At 51.8% G+C, this 18,293-nt stretch overlaps 1 long non-coding RNA gene across 1 annotated transcript; it reads right to left on the minus strand.

Moving 5' to 3' along the window:
• Positions 1-4,872: 4,872 nt before the first annotated feature.
• LOC115916488 lies at positions 4,873-7,305 on the minus strand. The gene is made up of 3 exons (XR_004061602.1): positions 7,258-7,305; positions 6,295-6,388; positions 4,873-4,925 (listed from the first exon to the last, which is right to left on the minus strand). It is a non-coding gene; the product is annotated as an uncharacterized LOC115916488 (long non-coding RNA).
• Between the last annotated feature and the right edge of the window lie 10,988 nt (positions 7,306-18,293).

Here is an 18,293-nt window from a genome sequence, read left to right on the forward strand (position 1 = left end):
GCCAGCATCTGGGCACAGAAGGGTTAAACCGGGGTTAAACTGGGGTTAAACTGGGGGGAAATCAGTTAAACTGGGATGGACTGGGATGGACCAGACTGGGATGGAATGGGTTAAACTGGGGTTAAACTGGGGTTAAACTGGGGGGAAATCAGTTAAACTGGGATGGATTGGGATGGACCAGACTGGGATGGAATGGGTTAAACTGGGGTTAAACTGGGACAGACTGGGATGGACTGGGCATATCCAGCTGTGCCCAGGTGTGATTTTGGCACAATCCAGGTGTGCCCAGGTGTGATTTGGGCACGGTCCATGTGTGCCCAGGTGTACCCAGGTGTGCCCCAGGTGTGCCCAGGTGTGCCCCCAGGTGTGATTTGGGCAGGCTCTATGTGTGCCCAGGTGTGCCCCAGGTGTGCCCAGGTGTGTGCCCAGGTGTGCCCAGGTGTGATTTGGGCAGGGTCCATGTGTGCCCAGGTGTGCCCCCAGGTGTGCCCAGGTGTGCCCCAGGTGCGTTACCTTGTCCAGCAGCTGCCGCGTCTGTCGCAGAGCGGCGCGTGGGAGAACAGGTGTGCCCAGGTGTGCCCAGGTGTGATTTGGGCAGGCCGGTGGTGTGGCACAGGTGTCCCCAGGTGTGCAGCAGGTGTGTGCCGGATGCCCAGGTGTGATTTGGGCAGGGTCCATGTGCCCCAGGTGCCCAGGTGTGTGCCTGGTGTGATTTGCAGGGCTCCATGTGCCCCCAGGTGTGCTCAGGTGTGGCCCAGGTGTGCCCAGGTTGCCCCCAGGTGCTGCTCCTTGTCCAGCAGCGTGCGGGCAGGTTCAGAGCGGGTTTGCCGGTACATGCATGTTCAGCCGCTGATGATAGCGTGCTGTGGAACAGCTTGCACGGGAAATCCCGTTGGAACGTCAAGGAAACTTCCAGAACGCAGAGCCCGGCCTAGGCCCGGACTAGGGTGATTCAGGGCTCATTTTATCCTGGGTTCAGCTCAGGTCCAGCCCAGGTCCAGCCCAGGTTCAGCCCAGGTTCGGGGCAGGTTCAGCGCAGGTTCAGGCCGGGTTTAGCCCAGGTTTAGCCCGGTTCAAGGCAGAATATTGTGCATGTAGGGACAGCTCTCGGGGGCAGTTTCAGGGCAGGTTCAGGGCAGGTTTAGCCCAGGTTCAGGCCGGGTTTAGCCCAGGTTTAGCCCAGGTTTAGCCCGGTTCAAGGCAGGCTATCCTGCATGTAGGGACAGCTCTCGGGGGCAGTTTCAGGGAAGCTTTGGGGCAGGTTCAGCCCAGGTTCAGCCCAGGTTTAGCCCAGGTTTAGCCCAGGTTTAGCCCAGGTTCGGCCGGGTTTAGCCCAGGTTCAGGCCGGGTTTAGCCCAGGTTTAGCCCAGGTTCGGGCCAGGTTTAGCGCAGGTTTAGCCCAGGTTCAGCCCAGGTTTAGCCCAGGTTCAGGCCGGGTTTAGCCCAGGTTCAGGCCGGGTTTAGCCCAGGTTTAGCCCAGGTTCAGGCCGGGTTTAGCCCAGGTTCAGCCCAGGTTCAGCCCAGGTTTAGCCCAGGTTTGGCCCAGGTTCGGGGCAGGTTTAGCCCAGGTTCAGCCCAGGTTTAGCCCAGGTTCAGGCCGGGTTTAGCCCAGGTTTAGCCCAGGTTTAGCCCAGGTTTAGCCCAGGTTCAGGCCGGGTTTAGCCCAGGTTTAGCCCAGGTTTAGCCCGTTTAGCCCAGGTTCAGGCCGGGTTTGCGCCAGGTTTAGCCCAGGTTTAGCCCAGGTTCAGGCCGGGTTTAGCCCAGGTTTAGCCCAGGTTCAGGCCGGGTTTAGCCCAGGTTTAGCCCAGGTTTAGCCCAGGTTCAGGCCGGGTTTAGCCCAGGTTTAGCCCAGGTTCAGGCCGGGTTTAGCCCAGGTTTAGCCCAGGTTTAGCCCAGGTTTAGCCCAGGTTTAGCCCAGGTTCGGGCATTTAGCCCAGGTTTAGCCCAGGTTTAGCCCAGGTTCAGCCCAGGTTCAGGCCGGGTTTATGTCAGGGGCAGCCCAGGTTCAGCCCGGTTTAGCCCAGGTTTAGCCCAGGTTTAGCCTCAGGTTGCCCGGTTTAGGGCAGATTGTAGCCCAGGTTTAGCCCGGTTTAGCCCGGTTCAAGGCAGGTATCGCAGGTGGGGCAGGTGAGGGGCAGGGGTCGGACACAGGCAGGGGCCCAGGTGTAGAACCTGCAGAGCTGCCGCGTGTGGCCAGGCTCGGGGTCAGGTGTGACACAGGCAGGACAGTGGTCGCCCTGCAGGTGTGACCCAGGTGTGACCCAGGTGTGACCCAGGTGTGACACAGGTGTGACCCAGGCAGGACACAGGTGTGACACAAGTGTGACCCAGGTGTGACACAAGTGTGACACAGGTGTGACACAGGTGTGACACAGGCACGACACAGGTGTGACCCAGGTGTGACACAGGTGTGACACAGGCAGGACACAGGTGTGACCCACGTGACCCAGGTGAGATAAAGGTGGGATTTAGGTGGGACACAGGGCACAGGTGTGACACAGATGGAAATGTGTGACAGGTGTGACACACGTGAGATGGAAGAGTGACACAGGTGACCCAGGTGACCCAGGTGTGACCCAGGTTACATGAGGATGACACAGGTGACCCAGGTGCCCCCACCTCATTCCCAGATGTAACTGGGGACCCCCCAGGTGACCTTTCCCAGGTGTGACCCCCCCAGGTGTGACCCCCCCAGGTGTGACCCCCCCCCCAGGTGTGACCCCCAGGTGTACCCCCCCAGGTGTCCCCAGGTGTGACCCCCAGGTGTGACCCCCAGGTGTGACCCCCCAGGTGTTCCCCCCAGGTGTGACCCCCAGGTGTGACCCCCCCCCCAGGTGTGACCCCCAGATGTTCCCCCCCAGGTGTGCCCCCCAGGTGTGACCCCCAGGTGTGACCCCCCAGGTGTGACCCCCCCCAGGTGTGACCCCCCAGGTGTCCTTACCCAGGTGTGACTCCCCCTCCCCAGGTGTGACCCCCCAGGTGTGACCCCCAGGTGTCCCCCCAGGTGTGACCCCCAGGTGTGACACCCCCAGGTGTGACCCCCAGGTGTGACCCCCCAGGTGTGACCCCCCAGGTGTGACCCCCCCCAGGTGTCCTTACCCAGGTACACCTGCCCTCCACGAAGTATTTGCAGATCACCTTCCCCTTCTTGTCCGAGGGCAGGTGAGCCTTGTCCTCCCGCCGGTACCCGCCCCCGTCCTGGGGCAAAAACGGGAAATTTGGGGGAAAAATGGGGAAAAAAACGGGGAAAGCAAATGGGAACAGATAGGGGAAAATGGGCAAAGAAATGGAGAAATAGGGAAAAAATGGGGAGAAATGGGAAAAAAAAGAGGAAAAATAGGAAAAAATGGGAAAAATAAGAAAAATGGGGAAAAATGGGAAATTTGGCAGGAAAATGGCAGAAAAATGGGGAAAAAATGGGGAAAATGGGAAAAGAAATGGGGGGAGAATAGGGAAAAATGGGGAAAATTAGGAAAAAATGGGGAAATATCCCAAAAATTGAGAGGGTTTGGGGGGTGCTGGGCCAAAAATCCTAGGAATTTGGGGGAGAAAAGGGGGATTTGTGGGGAAAAGGTGGATTTGGGGGGAAAATTTGGGGATTTTGGGGGGAAATTTTGGGATTTGGGGTGCTCACCCCCATGTCTCAAAGGTTTTTGGTTTCTGGGCAGGATTTTTGGGGATTCCAGGGGGATTTTTGGGCATTTTTGGGGATTCCAGGGGGATTTTTGGGGATTCCAGGGGGATTTTTGGGAATTTTTGGGGATTCCAGGGGGATTTTTGGGGATTCCGGGGGATTTTTGGGGATTTTTGGGGATTCCAGGGGGATTTTTGGGGATTCCAGGTGTTCACCCCCATATCTAGGCAGGATTTTTGGGGATTCCAGGGGGATTTTTGGGGATTGCAGGAGGATTTTTGGGGGTTTTTGGAGATTCCAGGTGTTCATCCCCATGTCTGGGCAGCATTTTTGAGGATGCCAGGGGGATTTTTGGGGATTTTTGGGGATTGCAGGAGGATTTTTGGGGATTTTTGGGAATTCCAGGTGTTCATCCCCATGTCTGGGCAGGATTTTTGGGAATCCCAGGAGAATTTTTGGAATTCCAGGGGGATTTGGGGGGATTTCTGGGAATTCCAGGGGAACATTTGGGGGATTCCAGGCACTGGCCCCCGCGACGTCTGGGCAGGATTTTGGGGAATCCCAGGGAGATTTGAAGGGGGAATTTTTGGGGATTTTAGGTGCTCACTCGCACGCCCTCGAAGCGTTTTGGGTTTTCTGGGTTTCTGGGCAGGATTTTGGGGATTTTTGGGGATTTTTGGGGCACTCACCCCCATGTCCTCGTCGTAGAAGTCGTCGTCCTCGTGGCTGCCGCCCTTGCCCAGGGCGCTGCGGCCGCGGCCCCAGGCCGGCCCGGCCCCTTGCTGCCCCTGCCGCCCTTGGGGCCACGGGGGCCGGGACCACGGCCTGGAACGGGATCGGGATTGGGATTGGGGGTGGGATTGGGATTTGGGATTGGGGGTGGGATTTGGGGTGGGATTTGGGGTGGGAGGGTTTGGGTTGGGATTAAGGGGGGGTGGGATTGGGTTGGGATGGGATTTGGTGGGTTGGGGTGGGATTTGGGATTTGGGGTGGGAATTCCCAGATCCAGCCCCCCCCAGCCCCTTGCTGCCCCTGCCCCCCTCGGGACCGCGGGGACCACGAGCCTGAACGGGATGGGATTGGGATTGGGATTTGGGGTGGGATTTGGGGTGGGATTGGGATTGGGGTGGGATTGGGGGTGGGATTGGGATTGGGATTTGGGATTTGGGGTGGGATTGGGATTGGGGGTGGGATTGGGATTGGGATTTGGGGTGGGAATTCCCAGATCCAGTCCCCCAGCCCTTTGCTGCCCCTGCCCCCCTGGGGCCACGGGGGCCGCGGGGACCACGGCCTGGAACGGGATCGGGATTGGGATTGGGATTGGGATTTGGGGTGGGATTTGGGATTTGGGGGTGGGATTGGGATTTGGGGTGGGGTGGGATTGGGATTTGGGGTGGGAATTCTCAGATCCAGCCCCACCCCGGCCCTTGCTGCCCCTGCCTCCCCTGGGGCCACGGGGACCGCGGGGACCACGGCCTGGAACGGGATCGGGATTGGGATTGGGAATTGGGATTTGGGGTGGGATTGGGATTGGGAATGGGATTTGGGATGGGATTGGGATTTGGGATGGGATTGGGATTTGGGGTGGGATTTGGGATTTGGGTGGGAATTCCCAGATCCAGATCCCCCAGCCCTTTGCTGCCCCTGCCCCCCAGCCCCCGGGGGCCGTGGGGACCACGGCCTGGAACGGGATCGGGATTGGGATTGGGATTTGGGGTGGATTGGGGGGGGGGGGAGGTTTGGTGGGTTGGGATTTGGGATGGGATTGGGATTGGGGGTGGGATTGGGAATGGGATTTGGGATTGGGAATGGGATTTGGGGTGGGATTTGGGGTGGGATTTGGGATTTGGGGTGGGAATTCCCAGATCCAGCCCCCCCCCGGCCCCTTGCTGCCCCTGCCCCCTCTGGGGCCACGGGGACCACGGGGACCACGGCCTGGAAATGGCATCGGGATTGGGATTGGGATTTGGGATTGGGAATGGGATTTGGGGTGGGATTGGGATTGGGGGTGGGATTGGGATTTGGGGGGGCTTGGGATGGATTTGGGTTTTGATTTGTTTTGTTGTTATTTGTTTGTTGGTTTGTTGTTTGTTTGGGGTGTTGGGGTGGGATTTGGGGGGTTTGGGGTGGGATTTGGGGTGGGATTTGGGCTGGATTTGGGCTGGATTTGGGCTGGATTTGGGCTGGGATTTGGGGTGGGATTTGGGCTGGATTTGGGCTGGATTTGGGCTGGGATTTGGGCTGGATTTGGGCTGGATTTGGGCTGGATTTGGGCTGGATTTGGGGTGGGATTTGGGCTGGATTTGGGCTGGATTTGGGCTGGATTTGGGCTGGGATTTGGGCTGGATTTGGGCTGGGATTTGGGCTGGATTTGGGCTGGATTTGGGGTCGGATTTAGGCTGGATTTGGGCTGGATTTGGGCTGGGATTTGGGCTGGATTTGGGCTGGATTTGGGCTGGATTTGGGCTGGGATTTGGGGTGGGATTTGGGGTGGGATTTGGGGTGGGATTTGGGCTGGATTTGGGCTGGGATTTGGGCTGGGATTTGGGGTGGGATTTGGGGTGGGATTTGGGGTGGGATTTGGGCTGGATTTGGGCTGGGATTTGGGGTGAGATTTGGGCTGGGATTTGGGCTGCATTTGGGCTGGATTTGGGTCTCACCGCGGCCCCTGTCCTTGCTGCGCCGGTACTGCGACAGCTCCTTGGCGTAATCGTCGAAGTCGTCGTTGCCCAGCGGCTCCTCGGGGTCGCAGTACTGGGAAAAACGGGAATTCCGCGGGAATTGGGATGGGGAAAGCAGGAATTCCGTGGGAATGGGGTCAGGCCAGATCCCGGATGGGGCTGGAATTCCCTGGGGAATCCCAGGATGGGGTGGGAATTGTGGGATGGGGTCAGAATCCTGGGATGGGATTGAAATCTTGGGATGGGAAACCCAGGATTGGCTCAGAATTCCCTCAGGAAGCCCCAGGACAGGCTCAGAATTGCCCCGGGACAGGCTCGGAATTCCCCTGGGATTGGGTCACAATTCCCCCAGGACAGGCTCAGAAATCCCAGAATTCCCCGGATTCCCAGGACAGGCTCAGAATTCCCAGGACAGGCTCAGAATTCCCTGGGGAATATCCCAGGACAGGCTCGAATTCCCCAGGACAGGCTCTGAATTCCCCCAGGATTGGGTCAGAATTCCCCTGGGATTGGGTCACAATTCCCCCAGGACAGGCTCAGAACTCTCTCGGAAATATCCCAGGACAGGCTCAGAATTCCCCCAGGACAGGATCAGAATTCCCTGGGGAATATCCCAGGACAGGATGAGAATTCTCTCGGAAATATCCCAGGACAGGCTCGGAATTGCCCCGGGACAGGCTCAGAATTGCCCCGGGACAGGCTCCGAATTCCCTGGGGAATATCCCAGGACAGGCTCGGAATTCCCCCAGGACAGGATCAGAATTCCCTGGGGAATATCCCAGGACAGGATGAGAATTCTCTCAGAAATATCCCAGGACAGGCTCGGAATTCCCCCGGGATTGGGTCACAATTCCCCCAGGACAGGCTCAGAACTCTCAGAATTCCCTGAATTCCCGGGACAGGCTCGGAATTCCCAGGAATTCCCTGCGCACCCCGGCTCACCTCCATCTCCTCCTCGAAGGGCTCCTCCTCATCCTCGGGTCGCGCGGGGCGCGGCCCCCCCGCCCAGCCCCGCCCCCGCCCGGCCCCGCTGGCGTGCCCCGAACCCGCGGCCCCCACGGCATCCGCGACCTGCGGAGAAACAACGGGAAAATGGGCAAAAATGGGCAAAAACCAGGGAAAAACCGGCCCCGGAACCCGCGGCCACCACGGCATCCACGACCTGCGGAGAAACGGGGGGAAAAATGGGAAAAATGGGCAAAAACGGGGAAAAACTGGGGAAAAACCGGCCCCGGAACCCACGGCCCCCGCGGCAACCGCGACCTGCGAGAAACAACGGGAAAATGGGGAAAAATGGGAAAAAACGGGGAAAAACTGGGGAAAAACCGGCCCCGGAACCCGCGGCCACCGCGGCAACCGCGACCTGCGGAGAAACGGGGGGAAAATGGGGAAAAATGGGAAAAACCGGGGAAAAACTGGGGAAAAACCGGCCCCGGAACCCACGGCCACCACGGCAACCCGACCTGCGAAAGCGCGCAAAATGGGAAAAATGGGAAAAACCGGGGAAAAACTGGGGAAAAACCGGCCCCGGAACCCATGGCCACCGCGGCAACCCCGACCTGCGGAGAAACAACGGGAAAAAATGGGAAAAAATGGGAAAAATGGGAAAAACCGGCCCCAGAACCCACGGCCACCACGGCAACCGCGACCTGCGGAGAAACGGGGGGAAAATGGGCAAAAATGGGGAAAACCGGGAAAAACTGGGGAAAAACCGGCCCCGGAACCCGCGGCCCCCGCGGCAACCGCGACCTGCGGAGAAACAACGGGAAAATGGGCAAAAATGGGAAAAATTGGAAAAATGGGGAAAAACCGGCCCCAGAACCCACGGCCACCACGGCAACCGCGACCTCGCGAAGAAACGGGGGGAAAATGGGGAAAAAAAAATGGGGAAAAACACGGGGAAAAACCGGCCCCGGAACCCGCAGCCACCACAGCAACACCGACCTGGGGAAAAATGGGAAAAAATGGGAAAATTGGGGAAAATGAGGGAAAAAATGGGAAAACCGGGAACCAAAAACAAAAGAAAATGGGGAAAAAAAAATGGGAAAAACCAGCCCAGGAACTTGCGGCAACCCCGGCCTGGGGAAAACAATGGAAAAATGGGAAAAAATGGGGAAAAAATGGGGAAAAAATGGGGAAAAAATGGGGAAAAATGGGAAACCCCAGCCCCGGAACCCGCGGCCACAGCAGCAACCCCAACCTGGGGAAAAATGGGGGAAAATGAAGGAAAAATGGGAAAAAATTGAGGGAAATGGGGAAAAAAAGGGGAAAAATAATGGAAAAAACAGGGGAAAATGGGGAAAAGAAAGAGAAAAATGGGCGCAAAACTAAGAAAAAACTGTGAAAAATGGAGTTTTTTTTGAGAGAGGTTTTTGGGGGTTTTTGTGAGCTTTTAGGTTTTTTGTTTGTTTGTTTATGTCGGTTTTTGGGGGTTTTTTATTATTTCTTGGGATTTTTTGGGGCAATTTTTTGGATTTCTTTTCATGTGTTGAAAATTTTGAAGTGTTCTTTTCTTTTTTGGGAGGTTGAGGAGTTTTTGTGGTTTTTTTGTTGTTGTTGTTTTTTGGTGTTTTTTTTCTTTCTTTGGGGTTTTTTGGCGGGAGGTTGAGTTTGGGTTTTCTATTGGTTTTTGGGGTTTTTTTTGTTTTTTTCCACTTTGTTTTGTTTTATTTTTGTGCCTTTTTTTAATGGGTTTTTGTGGTTTTTCTAGGAATTTTGGGGGTTTTTTTATGTTTTCCCGCTTATTTTTTGTTTGTTTTCTGTGATTTTTTGTTGGTTTTTTTTTTGTTTTCCAGTAGGATTTTTCTTACATTTTCTGATTTTTCCCATTTTTTTCCCCAATTTTTTCCCCCAATTTTTTTCCCCCGTTTTTCCCTTACCTCTGGCTCGGTGCCCTCCGTCCTTGGAGCGCCGGTACTGGCTCAGCTCCTTGGAGAAATCGTCAAAGTCGTCCTTGGGCGCCTCCTCCTCCTCTTCGGCCTCGAAGGGCCCGAAATCCTCGGGCTCGAACTCCTCGTAGGAGCCCCCGTAGGAGCCCTTGGGGTCCCCCTTGGGGTGCCCCTTCCGGGGCAACTGGGAGTACTGGTGGGACTGGGAATGGCATGGCAGAGGTTGGGATCCGGAATTACCCAAAAATTCCAAAAATTCCCCAAAAATTCCCCCAAAAATTCCCCAAAATTCCCCCAAAAATTCCCCCAAAAAAAATTCCCCAAAAATTCCCCCAAAAATTCCCCCGAAAATTCCAAAAAAATTCCCCAAAAATTCCCCAAATTCCCCCAAAAATTCCCTAAAAATTCCCACTCGTTCTGGGGCAACTGGGAGTACTGGGAATGGACAGGGAGAGGTTGGGATCCAGAACTCCCAAAAATTCCCCCAAAATTCCCAAAATTCCCCCAAAAAATTCCCCCCAAAATTCCCTAAAAATTCCTGCTTGTTCTGGGGTAACTGGGAGTACTGGTGGGACTGGGAGTGGCATGAGAGAGGTTGGGATCCGGAATTACCCAAAAATTCCAAAAATTCCCCAAAAATTCCCTAAAAATTCCCAAAAAATTCCCCCAAAAATTCCCCCAAAAATTCCAAAAAAAAATTCCCCCCAAAAATTCCCCCAAATTCCCAGGTTTTATTCCCTTGGGATGGGACTGGGAGTACTGGTGGGACTGGGAGTGGCATGGGAGAGAGCAGGATCCAGAACTCCCAAAAAATTCCCAAAAAATCCCAAAAATTCCCAGTGACCATTCCCAGTAATTCCCAGTTTCCATTCCCAGTATTTCCCAGTTTCCACTCCCAGTAATTCCCAGTTTCCACTCCCAGTAATTCCCAGTTTCCCTCCCAGCATTCCCAGTATAACTCCTGGAATACACTGGGCTGTATTCCCAGGATTTCCCTGGGATCATTCCCAGTAATTCCCAGTTTCCACTCCCAGTAATTCCCAGTTTGCATTCCCAGTATTCCCAGTTTCCACTCCCAGTAATTCCCAGTTTCCATTCCCAGTATTCCCAGTATAACTCACGGAATACACCGGGCTGTACCCCCAGGATTTCCCAGTGACCATTCCCAGTAATTCCCAGTTTCCCTCCCAGTATTCCCAGTATAATTCACAGAACAGACTGGGCTGTATTCCCAGTAATTCCCAGTTTCCATTCCCAGTAATTCCCAGTTTCCCTCCCAGCGTTCCCAGTACAACTCACGGAATACACCGGGCTGTACTCCCGGTATTTTCTGTGGCCCTTCTCCCCCCCAGCGCTCCGTACAACTCAGGAGTACACCGGCGTCAAATCCCCACTAATTCCTCACTGGGCCCAGGCGCGCGCTGGAAAATCCCGGAATACATCAGCCTCCCGTCTGAGCCCTTCCCCAAAGCCTGCAATTCCATCCTGACCCCTGGAATTCCCTTCCCTAACCCTGGAATTCCCAATTTTCCATGGAAAATCCCGGGAAAATCAGCCCTGAGCCCTTCCCAAAGCCTGCAATTCCATCCTGAGCCCTGGAATTCCCTTCCCAAAGCCTGGAATTCCCAATTTTCCATGGAAAATCCCGGGAAAATCAGCCCTGAGCCCTTCCCAAAGCCTGCAATTCCATCCTGACCCCTGCAATTCCCTTCCCAAAGCCCTGGAATTCCCTTCCCAACCCCTGGAATTCCCTTCCCAAAGCCTGGAATTCCCAATTTTCCAGGGAAAATCCCAGAAAAATCAGCCCTGAGCCCTTCCCAAAGCCTGCAATTCCACCCTGACCCCAGCAATTCCCTTAACCCGTAACCTAACCCCTGCAATTCCCCAAAGCCTATTCCCGGGAGGAAATTTCCCGGGAAAACCAGCCCTGAGCCCTTCCCAAAGCCTGCAATTCCATCCAACCCCTGGAATTCCCTTCCCAACCCCTGGAATTCCCTTCCCTAACCCTGGAATTCCCAATTTTCCAGGGAAAATCCCGGAAAAATCAGCCCTGAGCCCTTCCCAAAGCCTGCAATTCCATCCTGAGCCCTGGAATTCCCTTCCCAACCCCTGCAATTCCCTTCCCTAACCCTGGAATTCCCAATTTCCAGGGAAAATCCTGGAAAAATCAGCCCTGAGCCCTTCCCAAAGCCTGCAATTCCATCCTGAGCCCTGGAATTCCCTTCCCAACCCCTGCAATTCCCTTCCCAACCCCTGGAATTCCCTTCCCAGAAAATCCTGGAAAATCCCCTTTGCCTTCCCAAAGCCTGCGAAAATCAGCCCTGAGCCCTTCCCAACCCCTGGAATTCCCAATTTTCCATGGAAAACCCCAGGAAAATCAGCCCTGAGCCCTTCCCAAAGCCTGCAATTCCTTTCCCTAACCCTGGAATTCCCAATTTTCCTGGCAAAACCCTGGGAAAATCAGTTCTGAGCCCTTCCCAAACCCAGGAATTCCCTTCCAACCCCTGGAATTCCCTTCTCGAATCCTGCAATTCCCAATTTTCCATGGAAAACCCCAGGAAAATCAGCCCTGAGCCCTTCCCAAAGCCTGCAATTCCACCCTGACCCCTGCAATTCCCTTCCCAGCCCCTGCAATTCCCTTCCCTAACCCTGGAATTCCCTTCCCTAATCCTGCAATTCCCAATTTTCCTGGCAAAACCCCAGGAAAATCAGCCCCGAGCTCTTCCCAACCCCTGCAATTCCCTTCCCAAATCCTGCAATTCCCTTCCCAACCCCTGCAATTCCCTTCCCAACCCCTGGAATTCCCAATTTTCCATGGAAAATCCCAGAAAAATCAGCCCTGAGCCCTTCCCAAAGCCTGCAATTCCATCCTGACCCCTGGAATTCCCTTCCCAAAGCCTGGAATTCCCTTCCCAACCCCTGCAATTCCATCCTGACCCCTGCAATTCCCTTCCCTAACCCTGGAATTCCCAATTTTCCTGGCAAAACCCTGGGAAAATCAGTTCTGAGCCCTTCCCAAACCCAGGAATTCCCTTCCAACCCCTGCAATTCCCTTCTCGAATCCTGCAATTCCCAATTTTCCTGGCAAAACCCCAGGAAAATCAGCCCTGAGCCCTTCCCAACCCCTGGAATTCCCAATTTTCCATGGAAAACCCCAGGAAAATCAGCCCTGAGCCCTTCCCAAAGCCTGCAATTCCATCCTGACCCCTGCAATTCCATCCTGAGCCCTGGAATTCCCTTCCCATAAGCCTGGAATTCCCAATTTTCCAGGGAAAATCCCAGAAAAATCAGCCCTGAGCCCTTCCCAAAGCCTGCAATTCCCTTCCCAACCCCTGGAATTCCATCCTGACCCCTGCAATTCCCTTCCCTAACCCTGGAATTCCCAATTTTCCTGGCAAAACCCTGGGAAAATCAGTTCTGAGCCCTTCCCAAACCCAGGAATTCCCTTCTCGAATCCTGCAATTCCCAATTTTCCCGGCAAAACCCCAGGAAAATCAGCCCTGAGCCCTTCCCAACCCCTGCAATTCCCTTCCCAAACCTTGGAATTCCCTTCCAAAACTCTGGAATTCCCTTCCCAAATTCTGCAATTCCCTTCCCAACCCCTGGAATTCCCAAACTTCCGGAGAAAATCCCGGAAAAACCAGCCCTGAGCTCTTCCCCACCTCTGGAATTTCCCCCTGACTGATTTTGGGGCTAGGATGCTAAAAATAGGATTTTTTCCTGCAATTTGAGTGCAATTTTATGGCAATTTGGAATTAAGATACTAAGTTTTTTTTTTCCTGGAATTTGAGGGAAATTCTCATGAAAAGTCCAGGATTAAAACGCAAAAAATCGGATTTTTCTTAGAATTTGATGGGAATTCTTCTGGAAATTTAAGATTGAGATACTAAAAATAGATTTTTCTTAAAATTTGAAGGCAATTTAAATGAAAATTTAAAATAAAAAATATTAAGTACTGAACATTAAAGATTGAATATGGAATATTAGATATTAAATAACGACTACTAAATAGTGAAAGTTAAATATTAAGTGTTGATTATTGAATACAAAATATTAAGTATTAAATGAGGAATGCTACATAAAAAACCTGAGATTTTCCCTGAAACTTGAGGGAAAATTTCACCAAAATTCCAACGTTCAACCCCAAAAAAATGAGATTGAAACAATTTTTCCGCGGGGAAATGGGAAAAAAAAAACCGGGACAAACCCTTGACCTTGCCCTAAAATGCCGAATTCCGTGGCAAATTCCCACCTTGTGCTTGGATTTTCTCTTTTTCTTGGACCTCCTCTTGTCCTTGTCCTTGCGGCGTTTTAACCACCGCGCGCAGCGCGCGGTGCCGCTTTTGTCCCCGGACGGCTTGCCGCTGCGCGCTAGGGGTGCCGGTCCTGTGCGAGGGCCTGCCGTCGTCCTCCAGCTCGCCCTCCTCCAGCTCCCCATCCTCCCTGCAGAAACAGCCCCGGGTTCATGGGTCTTTTGGGGGAAAAAATGGGATTTTTCGGCAAAAAAATGGGATTTTTATGGCGTTTTTGGGAAAAAAATGGGATTTTCTTGGTTATTTTGGTGCGAGGGATTTGATGGGGTATAGAGGGGAAAATGGGAATGATGGATCCTCCTGCAGCTCCTCATCCTCCCTGCAGAAACAACCCCGGGGTCACGGCTCTTTTGGGGAAAAAATGGGATTTTTCGGCAAAAAATGGGGTTTTTCGGCAAAAAAATGGGATTTTTATGGCGTTTTTTGGGAAAAAATGGGATTTTCTTGGTTATTTTTGGGCGTAAAATCGCAGGGATTTGATGGGGTATAGAGGGGAAAATGGGAATGATGGATCCTCCTGCAGCTCCTCATCCTCCCTGCAGAAACAGCCCCGGGGTCACGGCTCTTTTGGGGGAAAAATGGGGTTTTTCAGCAAAAAAATGGGGTTGTTATGGGGTTTTTTGGGGGGAATAATGGGGATTTGATGGGGTTTGCGGGAAAAGGAATTCTGGATCCTCCTGAGCTCCTCATCCTCCTGAAAAAAACGGGTTTTTTTTGGGGAAAATGGGATTTTTCGCCAAAAATGGGATTTTTATAGGGGTTTTATAAAAATGGGATTTTTATGGGGTTTTTGGGGAAAATGGGAAGGAAATGGGGTTAAGAGGGAAAATGGGAATTCTGGATCCTCCTGCAGCTCCCCATCCTCCCTGCAAAAACAACCCCGGGCTCACGGCTCTTTTGGGGGAAAAATGGGATTTTTCGGCCAAAAAATGGGATTTTTATGGGGTTTTTTAGGCGAAAAAATGGGATTTTTTGGCAAAAAAACGGTATTTCTAGGGTTTTCTTTAGGGGGGAAATTGGGATTTTTCTGGTTATTTTTGGGTGTAAAATCGCAGGAATTTGATGGGGTATAGAGGGGAAAATGGGAATTCTGGATCCTCCTGCAGCTCCTCATCCTCTCGAGGAGAAAAGCCCAGGAATTTTATGGGTTTTGAGAGAAATAATGGGGATTTTCTGGGGTCAGGAATTTGAGGTTTCATCCCGCCGTCCCCCAGCTCCTCATCCTCCCTGCAGAAACAGCCCCGGGTCACGGCTCTTTTGGGGAAAAAAATGGGATTTTTCGCCAAAAAAATGGGGTTTTTCGGCAAAAAAATGGGATTTTTATGGCGTTTTTTGGGAAAAAATGGGATTTTCTTGGTTATTTTTGGGCGTAAAATCGCAGGAATTTGATGGGGTATAGAGGGGAAAATGGGAATTCTGGATCCTCCTGCAGCTCCTCATCCTCCCTGCAAAAACAACCCCGGGTTCATGGGTCTTTTGGGGGGAAAATGGGACTTTCGCCAAAAAATGGGATTTTTATGGGGTTTTTGGGGGGGGGTTATTTTGGGTGTAAAATCGCAGGAATTTGATGGGGTAGAGAGGAAAAAAAAGGATCCTCCTGCAGCTCCCCATCCTCTCGAGGAGAAAAGCCCAGGAATTTTATGGGTTTTGAGAGAAATAATGGGGATTTTCTGGGGTCAGGAATTCTGCGGGGTTTCATCGCTGCTGTCGTCCTCCAGCTCCCCATCCTCCCTGCAGAAACAGCCCCGGGGTCACGGCTCTTTTGGGGGGAAAATGGGATTTTTTGGCAAAAAAATGGGATTTTTCGGCCAAAAAAATGGGATTTTTATGGGTTTTTTGGGGAAAAAATGGGATTTTCTTGGTTATTTTTGGGTGTAAAATCGCAGGAATTTGATGGGGTATAGAGGGGAAAATGGGAATGATGGATCCTCCTGCAGCTCCTCATCCTCCCTGCAAAAACAACCCCGGGGTCACGGCTCTTTTGGGGGGAAAATGGGATTTTTCGGCCAAAAAATGGGATTTTTACGGGGTTTTTTGGGGGGAATAATGGGGATTTGATGGGGTTTGGTGAGGAAAATGGGAATTCTGGATCCTCCTGCAGCTCCCCATCCTCCCTGCAAAAACAGCCCCGGGTTCACGGCTCTTTTGGGGGGAAAAATGGGATTTTTCAGCCAAAAATGGGATTTTTCAGCAAAAAAAAAAGGGGTTTTTAGGGGGAAAAATGGGATTTTTATGGGTTTTTTAGGGGGAAAATGGGATGTTTATGGGGTTTTTTGGGGGGAAAATAACGGGGATTTGATGGGGTATAGAGGGGAAAATGGGAATGATGGGAGCCGCTCCTCGCATGGGAAATGGGATTGGGGTCAGGATTGGGATTGGGGTATTGAGGGCCCTCCGCCGCCCCTCGCCATCCTCCAGCTCCCCCCCCCCCCCCCCCTCCCCATCCTCCCTGCAGAAACAGCCCCGGGGTCACGGCTCTTTTGGGGGGAAAAATGGGATTTTTCAGCAAAAAAATGGGATTTTTCGGCAAAAAAATGGGATTTTTAGGGTTTTTTTTAGGGGGAAAAATGGGGATTTGATGGGGTTTGGTGAGGAAAATGGGAATTCTGGATCCTCCTGCAGCTCCCCATCCTCCCTGCAGAAACAACCCCGGGGTCACGGCTCTTTTGGGGGGAAAAATGGGATTTTTCGGCAAAAAAATGGGATTTTTATGGCGTTTTTTGGGAAAAAATGGGATTTTCTTGGTTATTTTTGGGTATTTCTGGATCCTCCTGCAGCTCCTCATCCCCCCTGCAGAAACAACCCCGGGTTTCGGTCTTTTTGGGGAAAATGGGATTTTCGCCAAAATGGGATTTTTGGGGTTTTTAGGCGAAAAAATGGGATTTTTTGGCAAAAAAACGGTATTTCTAGGGTTTTCTTTAGGGGGGAAATTGGGATTTTTCTGGTTATTTTTGGGTGTAAAATCGCAGGAATTTGATGGGGTATAGAGGGGAAAATGGGAATTCTGGATCCTCCTGCAGCTCCTCATCCTCTCGAGGAGAAAAGCCCAGGAATTTTATGGGTTTTGAGAGAAATAATGGGGATTTTCTGGGGTCAGGAATTCTGCGGGGTTTCATCGCTGCCGTCGTCCTCCAGCTCCCCATCCTCCCTGCAGAAACAACCCCGGGGTCACGGCTCTTTTGGGGGGAAAATGGGATTTTTTGGCAAAAAAATGGGATTTTTCGGCCAAAAAAATGGGATTTTTATGGGGTTTTTTGGGGGGAATAATGGGGATTTGATGGGGTTTGGTGAGGAAAATGGGAATTCTGGATCCTCCTGCAGCTCCTCATCCTCCCTGCAAAAACAACCCCGGGTTCACGGCTCTTTTGGGGGGAAAAATGGGATTTTCCGGGCAAAAAAATGGGATTTTTCGGCCAAAAAATGGGATTTTTATGGGGTTTTTTAAGGGGGAAAAATGGGATTTTTATGGGGGTTTTTAGGCGGAGAAATGGGATTTTTATAGGGTTTTTTTGGGGGGAGAAAAATGGGGATTTGATGGGGTTTGGTGAGGAAAATGGGAATTCTGGATCCTCCTGCAGCTCCTCATCCTCCCTGCAAAACAGCCCCGGGTTCACGGCTCTTTTGGGGGGAAAATGGGATTTTTCGGCAAAAAAAATGGTATTTTTAGGGTTTTTTATAGGGGGGAAAATGGGATTTTTATGGGGGTTTTTAGGGGGAGAAATGGGATTTTTATGGGATTTTTTTGGGGGGGGGAAAATGGGGATTTGATGGGGTATAGAGGGGAAAATGGGAATTCTGGATCCTCCTCCAGCTCCTCATCCTCCCTGCAGAAACAACCCCGGGGTCACGGCTCTTTTGGGGGGAAAATGGGATTTTTCGGCCAAAAAATGGGATTTTTATGGGGTTTTTTGGGGGGAATAATGGGGATTTGATGGGGTTTGGTGAGGAAAATGGGAATTCTGGATCCTCCTGCAGCTCCCCATCCTCCCTGCAAAAACAGCCCCGGGTTCATGGGTCTTTTGGGGAAAAAATGGGATTTTTCAGCCAAAAATGGGATTTTTCAGCAAAAAAAATGGGGTTTTTAGGGGGAAAAATGGGATTTTTATGGGGGTTTTTAGGGGAGAAATGAGATTTTTATGGGTTTTTTTTGGGGGGGGGAAATTGGATTTTTAGGGGTTTTTTTAAGGAGGAAAAATGGGATTTTTATGGGGTTTTTGGAGGGAAAATGGGATTTTTTTTTGTGGAAAAATGGGATTTCTTTGGGTTTTTTTTTTGGTGGAAAAAAATGGCGTTTGGGGGGTTTTTAAATGGAAAAAAATGGTGGGTTTGGGTTTTTTTGGTGGAAAAAATGGGATTTTTGGGGGTTTTTGTTTTTCTGTGGAAAAAATGGGATTTCTATGGGGTTTTTTGTGGGAAAATGGGTTTTCTATGGGGTTTTTTGTGGGAAAATGGGATTTCTATGGGTTTTTTTGTGGAAAAAATGGCGGTTTTTAGGGCGGGAAATGGGATTTTTCTGGGGAAAAAAAAAATTGGGATTTTTCCGGGAAAAAAAAAATAAAGGATTTTTTCTGGGTTTTTGGAGGGAAAAAATGGGGTTTTTTTGGGGAAAAAAAAGAGAATTTTCTGGGTTTTTTTGGGAAAAATTGGGATTTTTCTGGGGTTTTTTCAGAAAAAATGGGATTTCTCTGGAGAAAACAAAAACAAAAGGAGGATTTTTCTGGCAAAAGTTGGGATTCTCTGGGGGTTTTGGGGGAAAAGCGCAGGATTTGGATGGGGT

Source organism: Camarhynchus parvulus, unplaced genomic scaffold, assembly GCF_901933205.1.
Source record: "Camarhynchus parvulus unplaced genomic scaffold, STF_HiC, whole genome shotgun sequence".
In the NCBI taxonomy this organism is placed as follows: Eukaryota; Metazoa; Chordata; class Aves; order Passeriformes; family Thraupidae; genus Camarhynchus; species Camarhynchus parvulus.